Source organism: Miscanthus floridulus, chromosome 10 (genome assembly GCF_019320115.1).
Source record: "Miscanthus floridulus cultivar M001 chromosome 10, ASM1932011v1, whole genome shotgun sequence".
In the NCBI taxonomy this organism is placed as follows: domain Eukaryota; kingdom Viridiplantae; phylum Streptophyta; class Magnoliopsida; order Poales; family Poaceae; genus Miscanthus; species Miscanthus floridulus.
Window position 1 is genome coordinate 56,592,959 of NC_089589.1, and position 9,467 is coordinate 56,602,425.

Sequence of the window (9,467 nt, forward strand, 5' to 3'; positions counted from 1 at the left end):
TTCACGCTGCTCGGTGATAGGTCACGCTGCTCGGCGACAGGTCATGCTGTTCAGCGACGGTTCACGCTGCTCGGCGACGGTTCACGCTGCTCGGCATTTCAACATGGTGGTTGGACCATGAGCTTGACTGCTCAGTGTTATTCGCACCTGCTCGGACGAGCTCAAGATGGCGTTGCACAACGGGTATAAGGAGCTCGGGGACTAGATGTGGGGTGTATGACCCCGGATACCCATGGCAGGCCACATGGGCTATGCCCCTAGGGGTGGCCCAGCCCACAAGAAGAAGCATTGCGGGGTACGACTCTACTCGGCGCCTCCCGCAAGACATCGAGAAGATATCCTAGAGATACTACAAGATCTGTTAGGATATGTATGATCCCAAGATTCCTGTAATCAGTTATTACTTTCTGGTTATCTCTCAGATCTAACCGACTTGTAACCCTGCCTCCTGGACTATATAAGGCGGGCAGGGACCCCCTCTAAAATCATGGCATATCTTACGATAGCTAATATAAACTAACAGACCATAAGAGTAGGGTATTACGTCATACTGACGGCCTGAACCTGTCTAACTCGTGTGTCTCTGTTGCCTTCTTGTTCTTGATCTCACGCTCCTCTACCAATCAATCTACCTTCATGGGATACCCCTCGGAGGACTGCCGACGATATTCTATCGACAGCAGGGTTCACTATAAAGCCTTTTAAAGGTTCATCTAACAAGTTAGGGCTGCTAGGTTTCTAATTGGCAAACAGATGTAGAGCTCTCCTTCCAAATGGCATAATAATGCACAGCCTATACACATAAGGACAGAGGCCGCACTATACCCGATTCGCCAAGCCCCTCTCACGCCATAAAGGTAACCACTAATAAGCTAGAAAGGTCCTCATGCTTGACTAAAGCCAGAGTCATGTGGTCCTCATAGTTGTACTGTAAGTCTAGGATGATCACTTACAGATAAGTTCTTAGGGAGAGGAATCTAGAGCACCATAATAGTAGTCAAATGCCCTAGCCCCCCTGATTCCATGTTGCTAAAAAGCATCTTTTAGTGTTGCATATATCATTAGTCAAGTTACAAGATCATGGTCTTTAATTGAGCACTAGCATCATACTACCCAATGCAATACCCCATAGATATCAAGGTATAAGGTAACAAAGTACTAGGGAATCCTTAGTGGTAATCAAGGTAGACACATGTAGTATGATAAGTGATTAATGATGAATAGGTAACAGAGATAATCCTTTGCTATACTTGCCTTAAACTCTGATCCTTCCTCTAGTCCACAGCTTCAAAGGAACTCCTTAATCAACACGTAAAGCTCACCAACTGGACAGGATCATAAAGCACCACACAAACATCCATGCAATCATACATGAAGCAAATAATAGAACTAAATTAGAACAGTACACCAAACAATAAAAAGGTTTGAAAATTAATCTACGCATTGCTACGAACACACAGACACGAAAGCACGCTAATCGGAGCTACGATGAAAAAAAACATCTATAGGAAGATTCACTTTTATATAAGAAGAAGAAAACTATAGGCTTCATTTATTTTAACTATATAAAATTATATTTATAAGATATTTCAAATAAATATCCAAATGGAATTAAGTCAAATTATATTTGAAATTAGAAAACTAAAGTAATTTTAATCATTTTTTATTTATAAACCTCACTGCATAACCATTAATCAAGTTAGGATTTAAATCATGAAATTCCAGATCAAGTTACATGGTAAACACTGTTACAAACACATAGATTATGTCATTATGAATCTAACGCAACTTGAACGGGTCAAAACAGAGTTAAAACGAAGAAGATATGATAAAAACAGTGTTTGTGGCAATTTTTTAAATAACCCAAACTAGATTATGTTTTTAAAACATGAAAACATATTTTGAATCTAACAAAGAGAAACTACGCTTTCAGAAAAAGAAAACATATTTTGAAAACACGCTATGGACTGTGGGTTGATTTTGTAAAAGTCAGGGGTCTCTTTAGCAAAAAGGGCAGCGAAAGGGTACGTTCTAATCTGGATCGTTGATCTTCGAACGGACGGCTATGGGGTCTCGAGCGGTGGTTGCCGGTCGAAATAGAAGGGCCGGCGCGGTTGAAAGCTCTAGTTTGGTTTTGGTGAATTGATGGAACCCTAAGTGCTAACCTAGTTTATCAAGTGATCATGATATAGGTAGCACACTCCAAGTGGTGAAGCAAATGAAGATCATGACATGATGATGGTAATGCCATGGTGATGATCAAGTGCTTGGACTTGAAAAGAAGAAAGAGAAAAACAAAAGGCTCAAGGCAAAGGTATAAATGGTAGGAGCTATTTTGTTTTGGTGATCAAGACACTTAGAGAGTGTGATCACATTTAGGTTCGATAGCCGTACTATTAAGAGGGGTGAAACTCGTATTGGAATGTGGTTATCAAAGTGCCACTAGATGCTCTAACTCATTGCATATGCATTTAGGATCTAGTGGAGTGCTAACACCCTTGAAAAATGTTTGTGAAAATATGCTAACACATGTGCAAAAGGTGATACACTTGGTGGTTGGCACATTTGAGCAAGGGTTAGGAACTTCACCGGTGGAGTGTCCGCCTATAGAGTGCAGATAGTCCGACAGTGCCACCGGCACCCTAGACAGAAAAGATGGAGGTCACTGTAAGTGACCGGACGCTGGTCTCTAAAGGACTGGCGTGTTCGGTCAGTAGCAGCAGAAGAAGTGCAATGTCGATCGTCGATCGGATGCTGACGCTAAAATGACTAGACGCTGGCTGACTATGTCCGGTCACACTGACATGGTCATGCACAGAGGAGTCACTGAGTGACCGGATGCTGGGCGTGTCCGGTCGAGCATGACCGGACGCGTCCAGTCGTGAAAAATCGTTTCTGGATGCTTACTGGAAATGACCGGACGCTGAGGTCTAGCGTCCGGTCACTTTGAGCTACAGCGTCCGGTCGTCACTTGACCATTAAGATCGGGTGCTCATCATTTGAAGAGAGGGGACACGTGGCATGCATCGCATGACCGGACGCAAGAATATGACCGGAGCATCCGGTCACCCTGTGTTGTGCCCGATGAAGGGGTACAACGACTCTATTTCATGAGGGCTTCTATTTAAGCCCCATAGCCAGCTCAAGTTCACTCTCTTGGCCATTTGCATTGACATAGCAACCTTGTGAGCTTAGCCAAAGCCCTCCCACTCATCTCCATCATTGATTCATCATCTTTGTGAGATTGGGAGAGAATCCAAGTGCATTGCTTGAGTGTTTGCATCTAGAGGACACTTGGTGTTTGTGTTTCGCTGTGGGATTTGCTTGTTACTCTTGGTGGTTGCCGCCACCTAGACGGCTTGGAGCAGCGAGGATCGTCGAGCGGAGGGTGGTGATTGTCTCCGGCTCCGATCGTGGTGATTGTGAGGGGTTCTTGACCTTTCCCCGATGGAGAGCCAAAAGGTACTCTAGTGGATTGCTCGTGGCTTGTGTGATCCTCATCTTGTGTTGGTTGTGCGGCACCCTATCAAGGGTTTGGCGTGTGAAGCCAATTAGCGCGTGAACCTCCAAGTGAGTGAATCACCACAACAAGGACTAGCTTGCCGGCAAGCAAGTGAACCTCGGTAAAAAATCATTGTGTTTATCATTGATTCTGAGGTGATTGGTCTTCATTGTTATTCATCCTTGTGATTGATTGGCTCATTCATCTACACGGCGGTATAACTATCTTACTTACTCTTTTTACCTTACCGCAAACTAGTTATCAAGCTCTTTAGTGTACCTAGTTGTGAGTGCTTAATTGCTTAGTTGATGTGGCTCTTTAGTTAGCTTTTGAGAGCACACTAACTTAGGGTAGTGTCATCACTTTTGTGTGGATAGATATTATCTATACTAGAATTGTGATAGGTGGCTTGCATTTTTAGTAGGCTAGTGCAACACTCGCTTCGCCTCATAATTGTCTAACCGGTTTGTTAAGTATTGTTGTAGAAATTTTTAATAGGCTATTCACCCCCTCTAGCCATTAGGACCTTTCAAGTGGTATCAGAGCCGAGGTCACCGTGATTTGAGGCTTAACAACCTTCAGTGTAAAAATGGCTCAAATCAACAACACCAAGAAGCCACCCCAATTTGATGGCTCAAATTATTCCTATTGGAAAGCTAAGATGACAACTTATATCAAGTCAATCAATAGGAAGGTTTGGAAGGTGGTAGAGACAAAGATTGAGATTGAAGATGAAGAGGCTCCCACCACCACCGAAGAAATACTACTTCAAAATAATGACATTGCTCTTAGTGCCATCCATGATGCTTTGGATGAGAGAACATTTGAGCAAATCAAGAACATTGAGAGCTCATGAGGCATGAAATAAGTTAGATGAATCATTTGAGGGCACTTAAGCCATGAAGGGTGCAAAGGCATACATTCTTAAAGAGAAGTTTGCAAGCTTCAAGATGAAGGAGGATGAGAGTGTGCTAGACATGTTCCATCGGATGGAAGTGCTTGTCAATGATCTCAAAGCACTTGGTGAGAAGATAGAGGACAAGGACTTCTCTAACAAGTTCTTGAGATGTTTACCCACAAGATTTGGAATGTTGGTCACCTTACTAGTGAGGACCGGTTTGGACACAATGACACCAAACCAAATCTTGGGAGATATTATGACCGATTATGCTTATAGAGATGATGATGAGAAGGAAGAAAAGAGGGAGAACAAGGATGAGAAGAGGAATGACAAGAAGAAGAGCATGGCATTCAAGGCCACATCATCCAAGGGCAAAGCTAAGCAAGAAACAACAAGTGAAGATGATGATTCATGGGATGATGATGATGATGAGAAGATGGCTCTCTTTGTCAAGAGATTTGGCAAGTTCATGGTGAAGAAGGGCTACCGTGCTAGAAGAAAGAAGTCTTCATCCAAGAACAAAGAAGAGTCAAGAAGGTGCTTCAAGTGTGGAAGCAAAGATCATCTTGTTGCTCAATGTCCATACAATAGCGACAATGATGATGATAACAAGAAAAACAAGAAGAAGGACAAGAAGGAAAAGAAAGAGAAGAAGGACAAGATGACCTTCAAGAAGAAGAAGGGTGGTTCATATGTGGTCACTTGGGATAGTGATGCTTCCTCAAGTGATGATGATGATAGTGATGATGACAAGACCACTAAGAAGAAGGCACTTGCTAGCATTGCAATCAATGAAAAGCCTTCTCTCTTTGACACTCCATCATGCTTCATGGCTAAGTCCACTAAGGTACAAACTTGTGATGATGGAAGTGAAAATGAACATGATAGTGAAAAATGATAGTGATAGTGATGATGATGAACCTACTAAAGATGAATTATTTGACATGCTAGAAGATGCTAAAGAACATTTTGATATTAAGAGAAGGGAATGCAAGAGCTTGAATAAGGAGATAAAAGCTCTTAAGCAAGCCCTTGATGAGCTTAAACCAACTCATGAGAGGCTAGAGGAAGCCCATGAGAAGCTTGACAAGGCTCACAAGAAGCTTGAAAAGGCTCATTCCTCTTTGCTTAATGAGCAAAATAAAAAGAAGCATGTTGAAACTTGCAATGTAGGCTTAACTTATGATATAATTGATGAATCATTATATATGCCTATCATTGTTGCTCCCACTAACCCTTCTTGTAGTACTTCTACTTCCACCTCATCTAGTAGTGATGGTCTCACTTGTGATGCCTCACTAATGGTTGAGAATGAGAACCTCAAGAAGGAGGTCAATAAGCTCACTTACACCTTAGCTAAAGCCTATGGTGGTGAGGACCTGCTTGCTTATGTGCTTGGGTAGCCAAAGTGCTTCTCTCTACAAAGAGGGATTGAGTTATACCCTCAAGAAAGGCAAGGCGGCCTTTACTCCTCACAAAACTAGTTTTGCGAAGAACAATGGTCGGTTTTGCACTAGTTGCAAGCAAGTTGGTCATAAAGAGCATGAGTGCAAGAACAAGAGCAAAAATGCTAATGTATCCTCAATTAAGATTAATTCTTTCTATGTATTTACTAAGGGTGTAAATGGTGTAAAGGCTAAGTTCATTGGTAAACCATGGATGGGCTCAAAGAAGAAAGCCATTTGGGTACCAAAGAGCTTAGTAACTAACCTTCAAGGACGCAAAGCAAGTTTGGGTACCTAAAAAGAATTGATCTTCTTTTGTAGGTCAATTACAAAGCCGGAGGAAGCATTGGGTTCTTGATAGTGGGTGCACTCAACACATGACAGGTGATGCAAGAATATTCAACTCAATCAACACCAATGGCAATGATGGTTATGATAGTATCACATTTGGTGATAATGGCAAAGGCAAGGTCAAAGGGCTTGGTAAGATTGCAATATCCAATGATATGAGCATATCCAATGTGTTGCTAGTAGAGAGCTTGAACTTCAATTTGCTATCCATGGCTCAATTGTGTGATCTTAGATTCAAATGCATATTCGGGGTAGATGATGTAGAGATCATAAGTGTAGATGGCTCTAATTTGATCTTCAAAGGATTTAGATATGAGAATCTATACTTGGTTGATTTCAATACTAGTGAAGCTAAATTATCTACATGCTTGTTCACTAAGTCTAGCATAGGTTGGTTATGGCATAGAAGGCTTGGTCATGTTGAAATGAAACAATTGAATAGATTGGTTAAGCATGACTTGGTTAGAGGCTTGAAAGATGTTGTGTTTGAAAAGGATAAGCTTTGTAGCTCTTGTCAAGCCTGGAAAACAAGTTGGAAACACCCATCCTAAGAAAAGCATGATGAGCACTAGTAAAGCATTTGAGTTATTGCACATGGAATTTGTTTGGGCCAACACAATACACTAGCATTGGTGGAAATAAATATGGCTTTGTGATAGTGGATGATTATACTAGATACACATGGGTATTCTTTCTAGTGGACAAAAGTGATGTGTTTGCAATATTCAAATCATTTGTCAAGGGCATTCACAATGAGTTTGAAACAACCATCAAGAGAGTTAGAAGTGACAATGGTAGTGAGTTCAAGAACACTAGAATTGATGAGTTATGTGATGAATTTGGAATTAGACATCAATTCTCGGCCAAGTACACTCCACAATCAAATGGCCTTGTTGAGAGGAAGAATAGAACACTCATTGATATGGCAAGGTCTATGCTTAGTGAGTACAATGTGAGTCAATCTTTTTGGGCCGAAGCTATCAACACGGCTTGCTATTATAGCAACCGCCTCTATTGTCACTCATTAAAAGAGAAGACACCATATGAGCTCTTGAATGGTAGAAAGCCCAACATTACATATTTTTGGGTCTTTGGTTGCAAATGCTATATCTTGAAGAAAGGCACTAGATTGGGCAAGTTTGAACAAGAAATGTGATGAAGGATTCCTACTTGGTTATTCCACTACTAAGCAAAGCATATAGAGTTTGGAATTTGGATAGTGGTACTCTTGAGGAAGTTCATGATGTTGAATTTGATGAAACCAAGGGTTCACAAGTAGAGAATGAGAACTTGAAAGATGTTAGAGGCATTCAACTTTCAAATGCCATGAAGAACATGGATGTTGGTGAATTGAGGCCTAGGCAAGTGAATGATGATGAAGATGATCAAGTGCAAGTGCTCTCTAACTCAAATGTGCAAGATGATATAAATCAAGTTAGAACAAGTGGCTCTCATGATAATGAAGAAGATCAAGTGGCTAGTACATCATCTCAACCCAATGATCAAGCAAGTGCAAGCAATCAAGTTCCAATCCTCCAATCCAACCAATATTGCAAGGGATCATCCATTGGACACTATCATTGATGATATTTCAAGAGGTGTGCAAACTAGATCAAGATTGGCTTCATTTTATGAGCATTTCTCATTTGTGTCATCCATTGAACCAAAGAAGATAGATGAAGCATTGAAGGATGTTGATTGGGTGAATGCTATGCATGAAGAGTTAAATAACTTCACAAGAAATCAAGTATGGGAATTAGTAGAGAGACCAAAGGGACACAATGTGATTGGAACCAAATGGGTCTTTAGAAACAAGCAAGATCAAGATGGGATAGTAGTAAGGAACAAAGCAAGATTGGTAGCACAAGGCTATACATAAGTTGAAGGTCTTGACTTTAGAGAAACATATGCCCCGGTTGCTAGATTGGAAGCAATAGAATCTTGCTAGCCTATGCTTGTGCCCACAACATCAAGCTCTATCAAATGGATGTTAAGAGTGCATTTCTCAATGGTTACATCAATGAAGAAGTATATGTTGAGCAACCTCCTGGTTTTGAAGATGACAAGAAGCCCGACCATGTGTACAAGTTGAAGAAGGCATTGTATGGCTTGAAGCAAGCACCTAGAGCATGGTATGAGAGATTAAGGGACTTTCCTACTCTCTAAAGGGTTCATGATGGGCAAGGTTGACACCACTCTTTTCATCAAGAAGATTGGAAAAGATTTATTTGTGTTGCAAATCTATGTTGATGACATCATATTTGGATCAACCAATCAAGACTTTGTGATGAGTTTGGAAAGATGATGGCTAATGAGTTTGAGATGTCCATGATTGGAGAGTTGAGTTACTTCCTTGGTCTTCAAATCAAGCAATTGAAGAATGGTACATTTATGAGTCAAGGCAAGTATATCAAGGACATGATCAAGAAGTTTGGCATGAGTGATAGTAAAGCCATTAGCACACCAATGGGAACAAATGGCAACTTGGATAGTGATGCAAGTGGAAATATGGTGGATCAAAAATTGTATCGGTCTATGATTGGAAGCCTACTCTATGTGACCGCATCAAGGACCGAATGTCATGTTTAGTGTATGCATGTGTGCAAGATTTCAAGCCTCACCAAGAGAAAGTCATTTGAAGGCTACTAAGAGAATATTGAGGTACTTGAAGCATACACAAAATGTTGGTTTGTGGTATCCCAAAGGAGCAAAGTTTGAGCTAGTTGGTTACTCCGACTCGGATTATGCAGGATGCAAGGTTGAAAGGAAGAGCACCTCGGGCACATGTCAATTGTTGGAAGATCACTTGTTTCATGGTCATCAAAGAAGCAAAATAGTGTTGCATTATCAACCGCCGAAGCCTGAATACATATCCGCCGGTAGTTGTTGTGCACAAATACTTTGGATGAAGGCCACTTTGAGTGACTTTGGAATCAAGTTCAAGAAAGTGCCATTGCTATGTGACAATGAGAGTGCAATCAAGTTAACCAACAATCTGGTTCAACATGCAAGAACAAAGCATATTGATGTCCGCCACCATTTCATAAGAGATCACCAACAAAAAGGAGAAATTAGCATTGAGAGTGTAGGCACTCGAAGATCAACTTGCTGATATATTCACCAAGCCATTAGATGAGAAAATGTTTTACAAGCTAAGGAATGAGTTGAACATATTGGATTTCTCAAATATGTGTTGATGCACCCCCCACTTATATGACATGCCTCTCCTTCGAGCAATCCAAGGTAAAAGTTGATTGGCATGACATAC